General features: G+C 35.6%; 1 pseudogene; it reads right to left on the bottom strand.

Annotated features, from left to right (window-relative positions):
* Nucleotides 1-14,490, bottom strand: part of LOC105824174 — an 87,124-nt pseudogene that overhangs the window by 10,736 nt on the left and 61,898 nt on the right.

Here is a 14,490-nt window from a genome sequence, read left to right as displayed (position 1 = left end):
CAGCAAGGAAAAAACAAACAACTCCATTAAAAAGTAGGCAAAAGACATGAACAGAAGATTTTCAAAAGAAGATAGACAAATGGCCAACAAACATATGAAAAAATTCTCAATGTCATTATCATCAGGAAATGCAAATTAAAATCACAATGAGATATCATCCTACCCCTTTAATAATGGCTTTTATTAAAAAGTCCAAAAGCAATAGATGCTTGTGTGGATACAGAGAAAAAGGAATGCTCATACACTATTTTTGGGACTACAGATTAATACAACCTCTGTGGAAAACAGTATGGAGATTCCTCAAAGAACTAAAAGTAGACCTACCATTCTATCAAGCAATCTGGGGAAGAAGACATTTTATCAAAAAGACACCTACACCCAAATGTTTATTGCAGTACAATTCACAATTGCCAAGATGTGTAATCAACCCAAGTCCCTATCAATTCATGAGTGAATTAGCAAAATGTGGTATATATATCCATGGAGTATTTACTCAGCCATGAAAAAAGATGAATTAGTGCCTTTTGCAAGAATTTGGATGAAACCGGAGATCATTATGCTAAGTGAAGTATCTCAAGAATGGAAAAACAAGCACCACATGTACTCTCTATTAAACTGGAATTAATCGATGGGCACATATGTGCACAGGAGGAAGTAAAAGTCATTAGATATCAAGTAGCAGGAGGAGAGGAGGGGCAAAAACATACCTAAGAGGTACAATGAACACTATTTGGGTGATGGGCACACTTATAGCCATGATTCAAGCATTACAAAAGTGGTCCATGTAACAAAAACATTTATACCCCCTTAATATTCTGAAATTTAAAAAAATAATAGAATTAGAAACAGTTCAGGATTTATCTTGCTGGGACACATTTTTTATCTATTTTACAGATAAAATAGATCCATTTCAGGAGTTTAGTAGTTTTGCGGAAGCTGTGTGAAAGCCCATGATGGGAGATGCAGTGTTTTTGCTTTCTATTTTCCACACATTTTTTCCCAACGAAGTTTTCAGTCAGGTTCTACAATAACACTCATTCTCTCTTTGGAGAAAATGATAGCCTCCCTTTAGAATAACAATATATGGCTTCTTAACATAGGAAAGAATATTGGCAGTTATGAAAGAAGAAAAGTTGCCAGCATTACTTACAAATATACACTTCATATTTCAACAATATATACCTAGAAAGCAAAATAGTCAACCATAAAGAAGCTCCAAAAAACACAAGGCAGATTTCAGTGGAGCTTAAATTAGAGAGTTTGCCATGAAGACTGAATGACATGTCAATGTAGAAGTTGTTTGTATTAAGTTGAAATTCTATGCTGGCTTTCTTTTCTGATTGCATAATCACCTTTCTACTCCAAGTTGCACAGCCAGGAGGAGCCACAGCAGATCCCAGAAAACTGGGACCTCAATAAGAAATAATTTCATTGACAAAATGTCTTCAATAGCTGGCATCACCATGGCACTGAGGTGTAAGAATATCACTTATCCAGCTAAATCCCAGCACAGACATGCTTTTTCATTCATTTTCAAAAATTACTTTCGTACCTAACAGTGATTATACTCCAAGCAAGAAAGTGAGAATAATTTACCCCAGTCTCATATGAGAATAATTCTGTAATTTGCAGCTGCAAACATGTATCCCAGTTATACTCACTTCGTTGTCAGTTCCTCTAGAACTAGAAGTTCTGTGGAGTCCCCTCCAATTTTAAATTTTTTATTTCTGAGACCTTGATAGCAGACCATACCATCTTCTAATGCTGTTGTGCACAGATACTCACAATAGTAGACTACATGACAAATTGAGGCTTCAATTTTTTAAATAGAAAACACAGCAATTAACTTCAAATCTTCTAGAAACATCTTATGTCAGAGTGTTTTGGCAACTTTCAAAGCAGAGGATATGACCACCCTCTCCCCACAGCCTCTGGTAACAACTATTCTATTCTCTACTTCTGTGAGAGGTTGGTCAACAAAGTTACAGTCACACAAGAAGAATAAGTTCTGGTGTTCTACTGCACAGTAGGGTGACTATAGTTAACAATAATGTATTGTATGTTTAAAAACACCTAGAAGAGAAGATTTTGAGTGTTCTCATCTTAAAGAAATGACAAGTGTTTAAGGTAATGAATATGATAATTACCATATTGTGATCATTATACAATATATACATGTTATCAAAGGTCACACTGTCCCCATAAATACCTGAAATTGTTTTGTGTCAATTAAAAACAAAATAAAACTTTTAAAAAAGAAAAAAAAGAAAGCAAAAAGGTTGGGTTTAATTGTTGGAAATATTAGCTGAAATTTTCTTGAAGTTAAAAGATCGACACTGGGCTATAGTTTCTAATGAAGCGTACCTTATTCAACCCCGACAATAAGCTCAAACAAGGATGATGACTACCAAGAAATTTGAAAGAGCCAAAATATTAAGCTTTGTAATAGGAAGTCAAAGCTTGCTCATGCAGAAAAAAGAATAAGCTCTATTGTCATCAAATGCCTTTTTTCATCATAAAGGAGAAGAGCATTAACAATGTAATTGTAACAGTGAACTTAGAAAATTTGAATTTCTGAATATTACAGCTGGAAAACTGCTATACAAATGGATATACAGAGAAACTAAATGAATACTAGACCACCATTCATTATTCCAGTAAATATAAAAAAAAAACCCGTTAACACATACCCCAAGAACATCAAAATATTGACTGTTAAAATGAAAGAAGTCATTGGGAGGATAGGTCTTTAGTGTGGCTAGGCTTCAGTCTAAATTACATAACTATGGTACACATAATGAAGTCCAAAAATACAGTTTGTTAAGAACAACTAGGTGTGGTTTCTTAATCTGGAAAAGACTGAGAGATATTTACTTATAAGGTGATACCTTTATAAGCCTTGCACACATCTAGTTTCATGCTATTTTCCATGAAATCAGTGATAACTTTGAAGAACTCAAGTTTGATACACTTAAAATTAAGTCATTAGAAAGGGTCAGTTTGAGTAAGGAAGTGAAGGTCCTTGTCTGCTGCTCTAACAGAATGCCACAGTCTAATTTATGAAGAAAAGAGATTTATTTGGCTCACAGTTCTGGCGGCGGGCAAGTCCAAGATTGAGAGGCTACACCTGGTGAGGGCCTTCTTGCTGCGTCATAACATGGCAGAAGGTAGCACATGGTGAGAGAAATATGAGAAAAATAGATAAAATTGGGCTTAACTGATCCTTTCTGTTAGGAATCCATTCCCATGATAACTAATCCATATCTGCAAAAGCAGCATTAATCCATTCACAATGGCATAGCCCACATGGCCTAATCACCTCTTACATGCCCCACCTCTTAATATTGTTATGATGGCACTTAAATTTCAACATGCGTTTTGGAGGGCACATTCAAAGCATAGCAGTCCTATGACATAGTGACTTCATCCTGTTACTAAAGAGAGGAAAATTTTTGCCTAGAAAATGATCTTTTTCTGTCTGATATTCTATTACCCAGAAGTCTTAGCTTCCTGGATATGGTAGGAGATACAAACAATAAAGCCATTTCAAAGCTATGGTTTTCACTGAGAGAGTAGCTGCCAGTTAATATTCACAGATGTAGATATAGATATAGACATTATGCCTATGAAGAACAACCTAGTTAATTGACTAAGATCCAGTAGTTAATCAGAGAAACAACAAACAAAATTTTATAATTAATAACTTTTAATAAATGTATACATTTTGAAGTAACCAAAGTATCAAATCTTTATCTTACAGAATAACATCAAAATTAGAGGCAATTGGCTAGATAATTTAGGAGAAAACATACACGTGGTGGATTACTTAAGAAGTTCAGTATGACAGCTTTGGAAGAAATCCTGAGACAAGTAATGACATCAATTTTATTGTTTGTTTTGTCAGGAACAAAGAGACCTCTATGTAAAGATTTTTCTAGAAAATATCCCAATGATCATTTATGAATACTTGAAAATAGCTCTTTGAAAAATTATCTTTTATTATTTACATCTCCCTTTAAGCAGAGCTTTTAAACACACGATAAAATTGTGCTTTTATTTCCAAAGTGTCTGTATTGTTTTCAGATTTCATTCAATTTTTTCTCAGGAAATAATACTGCATCGAAGCGGATAAAGGTGGGAAGAAAAACCAGGTGAAACTTGCTAAAAGGATGTGAGACTGATAAATGGCTGTGTTTGTAATTTGCTTTCTGAAAATTCACAGTAAGTTATTAGCCAAAGCCTACTGCCTCTCTTCGGAGATCTTTGATCTTATTTGTGTTTTATATGCAATTACCTGTATGTTGCCCTCCTGCAGCAGTAAGGAAAAGATGCCTTTTGGTGTCCTCTTTCCCACTCGGTTTCCTCAGCCAGGGTTAAGCATCCACAGTCAAATGTGCTGGCCAGCACGTGCTAGAGTACACTGCGTTAAAGGACAGCTTCCTATGAGGAGGAGGATGTTTATCTGGACACCAACTGATAGTTAAAACTTCCACCTTGTTTGTATATATTCGTAATGATGTCTGAAGACATCTTAAACTCTTATTTTTGATGTACTTCTTAAAAAATCATATAAAAACAATGGAAGGAATGAGAATTTTATGTTATTTTTCTATACAGTTAAACATAAATCCATTTTTCTCTACCTCACCTAAATCAAGTTGCCTGGGTTCAAATACTGGCTCCACAACTTACTAGCAGTGTGGCCAAATTATTCAACCTCTCCAAGCCTTAACTGTATTCTTTATAAAATGATGATAGTAATCATACCTATTTAAGATTATTGTGAGGATTAAATGAGAAAGTGCTTGGAAAGCACTTATCACATTGAGCGACATAATGAGCATTCAATAAATATTAGTCACCAATAAACTGCAACTTGCTGACCAGGCCATTTTGGTATTAACTTATGATCCATCCTAATAACCATTGATGGGACTCTGAGCCAGATACAATTGAAGGAATTCACTCCACATCATCTTTTACGAGAACCTGACTGCATAATGCTTGGGCTCCATGCTCTTTCAAGTTCATGGTAGTGTTTGTCAACCAGTTATTTCCTCCTTTAGAGTGTTTCATACCAAATGCTCAAGATTTCTGAAGCTGCTCAAAGTGTAGACTTGAGAATCCTCATGGTGCATATTTTTAAGGAACATTGGCTTTTCTTCAATATGCTAAGTAAAATGTCAAAGCTAATTTCTTACTACATAAAAAAGAATGATATTTCTTCCCCAGTTATACCTAATGATCACTCTCTTTCACCTGCTTCAAATTTTACTTATATTAATCTTCTTAGAGAGTCCTTTCCAAATTTGCCTGTTTAAAACAGTAACATCTGCTATTTTCCCTCAACTCTCCAATCTCTATCTTTCCTTTACTGATTAATTTTTATCTATAGCATTTATCATATTCTGACAGTCTCTGATTTATATTTCTTTTTGCTTATTTATGTTTACTATCTTCTACTAGAATGTAAAACCCAAGCGAGCAGGGATTTTGGCTGTGTTACCCACTGCTCTATTGCAAGGGCCTAGAACAGCACTTGGCACATAGTTAGCATTCAAATATTTGTTGTATGAATGAATGGATGGATAAATGGCATTGTCTCATTCCTTCCCTCTCTCTCTCTCTCTCTCTCTCTAATTGAAGTCTTACTTTATTAGTTAGGTGTTCTTACTTCTTGTGCCTTTGTTCCACTGCAATGTGAAGAGCGTGGTTTTATAATTCAATATTTTCAGAGGAGTAAGTCATTTCTAAATTGGTTCCCAAGGACAAAAGGAGCCACCCCAATCTGGAAACCATGGGTGCCTTTATCTCACTGGAGTAATACCATTAAACATCCTCTCTGGTTATGTCAGCTTAGGGCTTTACATGTTCCATTCCCCCTTGTGTCACCCACCTAAACTGTGGGTAAAGCCTCAGTGGAACAATAGCAACTGTGTTTAAATATAGGCATGATCTAAGTTTTATGATGTGTCTTGGAAAGCTAGCATCACCATATTCTGAGTGTGTGTTGTGAAGGGCATATCAAGGAGGTGAAAGTTCCCAAGGTGTATATCAATTTTTGTTTAACTGTCAAGCTATTGTATTTAATTACAAGAAATCTTTACTTTTTAATGAATTTCACAAGCTTCTTCTACAATAGACAAATAACATTGCCCAGATAAATAAATCAGCTTTCAAAACCTCTTTTTAGCTGATCAGGACACTTGTGTTACCTGGGATGAGTACTCCAAATGGATTAAACAGATCTCAACATTAACCTATCTGTTACAGATCAAATTCCTGCCTGAGGGAGCAAGCGGTAACCATTGAAAAGTGTTGACTGAATCTGCATGGTATGGGGCCCTGAGGACCATCTAAAAAGACTCCACATTCTACCTTAGGTTTCCCACCTACATGTTTTCTCTCCTCCTTCCTTCCCTCTCCTCTTTCCCCTCTTCCCTCACTTCCTCCTCCTCCTTCTTCCTCCTTAGAAAGTTTCCAAGAATACATAGATCTTTCCTTATATATTGTTTTTTCTACAGAATCTTAGAAATTTAGAGTTAAATGGTCCTTAGAGACCATCTAGTCAATGATTTGAATGCAGATCCATGAACGTTCATTAATTTATTCAATAAGTATTCATGGATTGCTCAGTATGTTCTAAACATAGGTGCTGGGTTACAGGAATTAGTGCTAAAGTGAACAGGCAAAGATTTCAAGTTTTCCAGTAGAAGCTGCGATGGAAACTCTACTTTCACACAAAATGGACTTCTAAATGCAAACAAAAGACGAAGCTCATTTTAAAGATAAACAAAGACATCTTTCTGAAATCAAATATGAGAACTTACCTGTGGACACAAGGTTTCATCCCAGCATAGCACATAGAAAATTCTAGAGGGTTATTAAAGATTTGAAAGATATAAAAATGTGGGGAAAATTAACAACTTTATAAAGATGATTTCCAGGTTGATGAGAATCCTATCTGGTTCTCAGTCATGACCTAATCAAGAACTTCTGCTATAAGTAATATAGCAAGACAATCCTATGTAGCTAGCCTCATGGTTTTGAGAAAGCTGGAAATATTAATGGACCTACTAAGGCAGATATTAAATATAAACTCATAGATTAGGCATTGATATTTGAGTAAATGAATTATAAAAAGCAATGAACAATGCAAGAATGGGCAAGTATGAATTCTCTACTAAGATTTATAATCAAGTCAAACTAATGATACAGTTTTTCCTGCAATAATAATTAATATAATACTAACTCACAGCCATAAAAGACACAACTGTATAATATTTTGATTATTTTCAAATATATTGAAATCCAAAAATTAGTAGGACTTGACTTATTGGGGGTTGCTGAAACAACTTTCTTGAAAATTATCCGAAATCCTTGCAGTTCTTTAAATACACTATGCTCCCTTGCATGCCAATGTTTTTCTCATCCCTCTCCCTGTATTAAAGCCTGCACTTCCTGTTGAATTTTCTTTCCTGAGTCCTACTTGTTTGTTAAGATTTTGCACAGAGGCCCCCCCTTTCTTGCAGTGTGTTTCCTTCTTAAATTGTTCCTCAGCAATCAGCTCTTCACTTGTGTCAAAGTAGGTGTCATAACCATCTAAAATGCTTGTCTACTTATCTTTGTCCCCTCTAGACTAAGAACTCCCTGAGTCCAGCAACTGTGTTAACTCTCACTGAATGCCTGAGGCCTCACGGTTGCTGGCACATCAATGGAGCCTAATAAATATTTCTTGAATGTTGATTGTTACTGAATGAAGATAAAAGAAGCCAGGATTAACATAAATGTAGTATTTACTTTATATTCTTACTTCAAATTCAGCAGCTTAGTCTTTGTTTTATTTTTTAATAGATTGTAATAATAATGCCTCTGGTGTTTCATGGCTAATTATGATAATTATTTCTGGATTAAAATAGATTTCTTTTCCATATTAAGGAAGCACCCTCTCATTCCTTGTGTATAAGAATATTTATTAAAAAATAAGGAAAGGGCATTGTTATCATAAATTACTCACACTTCTCCCATGTAAAAGTGTTTAAAAAAGTTAGTCTTTTGGTATGTCTTCATTTTATTCACATATATGCTTAATTCATGTTCTATTAATTGTGTGGATTATTAAGTCTAGTTTGGAGTACTAGACAGACTGTTTTGCTTTGTTGCATTCTATTTTGTTGACCATGAAAAGACAAGTTAAATTTTGTGCTCTTTTACAAAATATAATGGAAAACTAGGATTATTCTCCCGACTCTTGATGTGCTATGGACCACTCTTTTCATGGCTGTCTTTATATTTCAGAAGCGCTTCTTTTCTGTTCAAATGAAAATATTTGGAAAATGGATGTACTATTACACTCTTCCTCGTAGTTTGAGATTTTTTTTAACTGAAAATGCCTCACTTTTGGGGGGGTCACAATATCTTATAAGTAACAGGCATATAACAAACATCCTTGATTTTATTTCATTCTAACTCTCCTCCCAATTACAGGAGACTACAACTGACATTTTATTCATTTCTGAATTATTTAAGTGTTTTATACAAATGTATTAATAATCAGAAAAATAAGATACTAATTCATAGTTAAAAAAAAAAAACAGATTGAGCTAGAGGAATAGACTAAAAACAAGCTGTCAATTGCCCTTTGGGTTTGTTGACCTGGGATAATGTCAAGCAGAGACACATATAAAGGGGGAGGCCCTACATAAAAGCTAGTAAAAGAGACAAATGTATCTATGTGTGCCTTTTTGTGTAACCCGATCCAAATTGTCTGCTGCTCATAAACAACTTTTGAGTGGGTCTAGCATTATTATTGGTTAATGACAACAATTAATTTCTCTCGGTTAATCTATATTGCTTATAAATGACCGCATCAATTACTACTACACTTTACTGATGAGGTCTGATAACCGGCAACAGCAAGCAATGCTGAGTGTAGACTGTGTGAGGACAGGGCAGGATCGAATTTTGTTTTGTCCAACAGCTGAACATCAGTGACATAAATCCATCAGAATGTAGATTGCAGTAACTGCTTTTGCCTGATAATGTCCATATTTGATCTGTTATGTGAAATGGAATTATGTTTACTTCTTTCTAAATACAGATATAATAATGGCCAATTTACAAGAGGTTGCTGATGAAATGCCTCAAGATATTATCTCTCCCCCTAAAAGGAGCTGAAAATGATTTCTGTATAGCTTTTGCAAACCAAATTTGTGGAAATGAAGCAGGAACACTTGCTCACTTATTAACAGTCCAGTGCATCACAGTCTTGAGTCAGGTTGGGAGGGTGTTCATGAAGTTTATACAAGGCCTACCATATGGAGGAACTCTCAAATGCCCAAGCATGTTGCCTCACTGGATGTGAAATGTGTACCTTTGTGATCAAATATTCTGTTGAACTAATCTAAATATGTTCTAATAATAATGGGTAGAAACCAGCGAATTATATAACAAAATAGATTTTTTATGGTATAATGATAATGTTTCTCTAATCCCTTCATTTTACAAATAAAGAATTTGAAACTTTAACGATTAAGTGGCATTTGAAGGGTTAAATGGCCAATTAAAGGCAAAGGGCTCTCTCCATGACACTGCATCATAGCCATTAGGAGAGACACTAGCCACTAAAAGACTCTTTCAGTAAAGATCCAAAGTACTGCATCTTGTTCTTCAAAAGTCCTAAAGTACAGAGCATGGAAAAGTCAAGAACTTAGAGGATTTTTAAAAATATCTTTTTTTTTTTTTTTTGAGACAGAGTCTCACTGTGTTGCCTGGGCTAGAGTGAGTGCCATGGCGTCAGCCTAGCTCACAGCAACCTCAAACTCCTGGGCTCAAGCGATCCTACTGCCTCAGCCTCCAGAGTAGCTGGGACTACAGGCATGCGCCACCATGCCCGGCTAATTTTTTCTATATATTTTTAGTTGTCCAATTAATTTCTTTCTATTTTTTTAGTAGAGACGGGGTCTCGCTCTTGCCCAGGCTGGTTTCGAACTCCTGAGCTCAAATAATCCGCCCGCCTCGGCCTCCCAGAGAGCTGGGATTACAGGCGTGAGCCACCGTGCCCGGCCTTAAAAATATCTTTTTATCACAGTCTCTTTTTAGTGATTGTAGCTGTCACTTTTAAAACTAAGGTAAGCTTGACTATGGTTCTAATTTTGTGTATTTTAGCCTATCTTTGTCACCAGTGTCACCTCCATAACAAGCTAAAGTCATCCCTTGATTTTTTTTTTTGAAAACGTGTCCCAGGTAGGAAAAATGATCTGCAGTCTCTGGAATCAACTGTAGAAGAATAGATTTCTATTACAATGGCCCTATGACAAGTACAATGTGTTAATTTCACAAAACACCCCGCTGACATAAGTGACATGGTCTCAAGAGTCCTTTTAAACGGCAGTCCCTTGATACTATACAGCTCAGAGCATAAAGCTGGAAACAGAAAGAAAAGTGATCTGCAAAGATAACTGAATGTACTCTTATGGTTAAAATCACCCACAACAGGTTTTCCTATTTCTTTGAAGAGAAAAGAACACTAAGAACACTGATGCAGTTTCAATGCAAGTGATAACTACCTTTGAAATATTGCAGAACATGTGTGTTTGGATTGCTTTTACATTGTTATAATAATACCTTCCTACAGTAACAAGACAATCACTTAAAACTAAATCTGTGACTCTCAAATTATACTGTACTGATTCTCTAATTAATCATATAGAAACTCCCTGGATTCCTTACATAATTGCTGCCATCAGCAGAAAACATTAATATTACATATATCAATATGTTATATGAAAATCACCATGACAGATCTGTACAACTTTCACAAATTGGAATACTAATAGCTGTGTTATAAAGCCATTTGGCCAAAATTTTCCAATGCAGCAAGTCGAGGTAGCGTGGGGAAGCTGGAGATGTCTTAATAAGAAATAAAAGTAAAATGTTGAGAAATGGGAAGAATGAGAACTGTGGGAATATTTTAAAGGAAATTGTATTATTTAGGACAGGAGACACAAATCTGGAGCATAATTTAATAACTACATTCATGTAGTATGTCCCCTCCTGATAGGCACAGCAACAGAGCACATGTAAAGTTCCAAGTTATTTCCAACCTTTTGAACATATTCAACCATTTTTCTCATTAACTCAGCTTAAGCCTTGCGCCACAAAAGTGAGAGCAGGCACAGGTCTATTTTGCTTTGGCAGTATGACACAAACCTTATGTGGTTCTTTCAAATTAAATTTCTCCACTGTTTCTAATCCAGATTTTAGTGACTCTTCTACTTTATGGCAGAGTCTACCAACGCATTTAACGTGGGCAATGTCTTTAAGCCGGTGCGTAATGAAATGTCTATGGAAGCAGCTTGTCTTTCAAACTGCTTTCTTGGATTATGAGTGAGTCTTTAACTTGCTTCACTTTGACATTCAATTTACTATTGAATGTCAGAAGATAAAGGACCTTGGTATCCTAGTAACAGGTAGGTTTTTCTTTTTCATGCATCAGTCCTTAGAGGTTTCCTATGGAATGCTGGCGACGGTGTGGAGCAGTGCTCACTCCGGCCTGTGCAGAAGAACAGCATGAAGAAGGGTAAGGAGAGCATCGTGTGTGTGTGTGTGTGTGTGTGTGCGCGCGTGTGCACACACATGTGTACACATGCACATGTGCATGTTACAAAGAAAGAACTCTTAGCATCAATGTCTCTGTCTTTATTGAGCATGTTATGATTTTCCAGATAGATGCTATACTCAGGCTTTCAGATATATTTTTTTGTGAGGCAGATAAAGTTTCAGAGTGTCTGTCAAAGCTGTCACTCATTCTTGTGTTTAATTCTAATTGTTGCATAGGTTCCTCTTCAAATAGTATGCTGGAGATTTGACAGATTTCTTCATTGACTTCCAGGTTCGCAAAAAGAATAGTCTAAAAATTTCAATTGTCTTTGGTTTTCTCATAATGTTCATTGTCTTACCTCCAGATTCAACTACATTTAAAGGTTTAAAAAAAGAATTTGCTGTACTTTAACTTCTTGAACTTCAAAAACTCCTATGAAACTTCTCTAAGGGAGACACTTCACTCATATTTATAACCAGATGTAGTTGAATACTTCTTTGCTCTATGAAAATTGGTTTGTAATGTATTTTTTCCACTTATTTTTCTTCAAGTAGTTTGCCTTCTCCAATGTTGCTATTTCAGAAATATGTGATCTCTGATTATTTTTCATATTAAGAGAGAAAATCAAAGATTTCCAGTGTCTGACAACAATTTATTTTTCAATTGCTGTTAAAAAAAAAAAGAAAAAATCCATGTGAATTGTTTACATGACAGCATAATCATACCAATCTAAAGGCATGGAATAGCTCCAAGGTAAAGCTATACTTCTAAGTATTTCAGGCCAAGAAAGTTTGCATTGCATTTTGTTCTATGATATATGCTTTAGTTTTGCAGGAATATCGTTTCTTCTCTGGAAATGAGACATCTATACGTCATTTAAATGGTTGACCTGTGCAATTTGTTTGAAGTGATGTTTTTCATAAGCTGAAGGAAAGGAAAAACCTAGAACTGACAGTTTAACATATTATCAACTTGGAGCAAAAATATTTTTGTCTTTTCTTTCAAAAAGAGTGACAGAGAAGACATTTTATAAAGTTCAAAATGTAAAAAAAAAAAACCATACTAAATAAATAAAAATCCTATATGTCCAAAACCCCATTCCTCATTCCAAAATTGGAAGTAGAAAAAAATGCCATCCTTCACTGAGATGATTTGTTACATGACTAAGAAATTGAACTTTTGGAAACATAAATAGAAATTTAAGTTGATCAGATCCCCAGTGTGCCTCTATGAGTCCTTAGAACGTTTTACCAAATAAGTAAGTAAAGAAACCATCTCTGTTTTCAAAGAAGGAAAAGTGTAGAAACAACAACATAGAAAATAAATATTTTGTCATTTTGGACTTGCCAAGTAAATTATACCTTTTGATGTAATATAATCATTTCTTCAAATAAGTGATTTTAGCCTACTAGAAGAAAGACATTCAATTTTATGACAAAATCAACATATCCCAAATCCTTCATGAGACTGATAAGTAAGCTCCTTCAAGCTTGCTCTGCCTTTAATAATGTCTGATAGCTCCTTACTTGCTGCCAGCAGACACCAGCCATGAAAGCCTCCAGAACTCTCATCCAGGACACACACAATGTCATGCATGCATCTATTGTGTCGTCCAAATGTGTCGCCTTTACTTGAACACGTTTTTAAATCTATTCCTGCTTTCTGAGGAGTGGAAGTAAAATACTCTAATATCTAAATGTTAAATATGGGAAAAAATAAAACACACATGAAGAGTCTGAGAAAATAATTTTGTTAGCTTTTGTTTCTTACAATATTATATTTGAATTTGTTACCATAAAAGTTTTAGTACAACTTTTATGTTATATTCTCGATCCAGCTGTGTCTGCCTTTTAGTCTTGCCTCTCCTAAATGTCCCGTGACCTCCTTTTCCACACCCATCACCCTCACCTGACTCACTGACACTGTGCCGACCATACCACTCGGTTTCACGTCACCCTGACTTTGTTGTCTCTACGGCCTTCACTTTGCATGCCATTTCACTCTGATTCCCACCCTAAACCTTGATCATCTTTTAAAATTCAGCAAAAATATCCCTACTAATTCAACCTTTTTTTTTAACTTTCCCAGGAAAAGTCAATTGTGCCCTCCCTTCTGCTCTGTATCACCTTCTCTATACATCTGCTAGAACACATGTCATAGTCCACTGTACATTTTAAATTCATATACCCATATGCTTTCCTAGACTCTCACTTCTTGTGGACTGTGACCACATCTAATTTATCAGTGCATCCTTCCACCCCTATATCTGGCACATGGTAAGCCTTGACAAATGTTTGTTGAATTAATTTGTATTTGAAAATTGTTTCTATCAAAAGTTGCATGACAAAGGGAAATAGTCCTTGGCAAAGAGAAATGGCCAAGGACATATAGTCCTTGACAAAGAGAAATAGTCAAGGACATATGCATTTAGCAAACTAAAGTATGTGCTAAACTTAAATTCAAAAACACACATTGAAGAGAGTGTTTAGTCTTTAGCCATTAAGTAATGTATCATAAATTTGTTTAACACACTTGCTGTTTCAGCATCCATTTTTAGGCCAGACATGAGTTGTCTGAAACCCAGTTATACCCTGTTACCTTTGGCTAAGTTAAAACTTCCTCCTCCCTGTGTAGTTGTTGGTAATATACCCCCTTGTTCCTCATCTCACTGGCCCCAAACTCAACACATCTCACAGCTGCTGATCACAGTGAAACCTACTGGTCAACACCAGAGCCATGTAAATAAGTTCTCCCCTTTTCTTGTGTTTTCCTTGTACAAGCCAATCCACAACCCATGGGAAAGCCTAAGAGATAACACCCATGGACTTTAATGAAGGCTTAGTCACTCAGGTCCTTTCTCTCTCTCTCTCTCTCCCCTCCCCCCTCCC

This window comes from Propithecus coquereli, unplaced genomic scaffold (genome assembly GCF_000956105.1).
Source record: "Propithecus coquereli isolate 6110/MARCELLA unplaced genomic scaffold, Pcoq_1.0 Scaffold72, whole genome shotgun sequence".
Classification (NCBI taxonomy): domain Eukaryota; kingdom Metazoa; phylum Chordata; class Mammalia; order Primates; family Indriidae; genus Propithecus; species Propithecus coquereli.
Note: the sequence above shows the minus strand (reverse complement) of the source record. Positions and strands in the feature narration are given on the sequence as shown.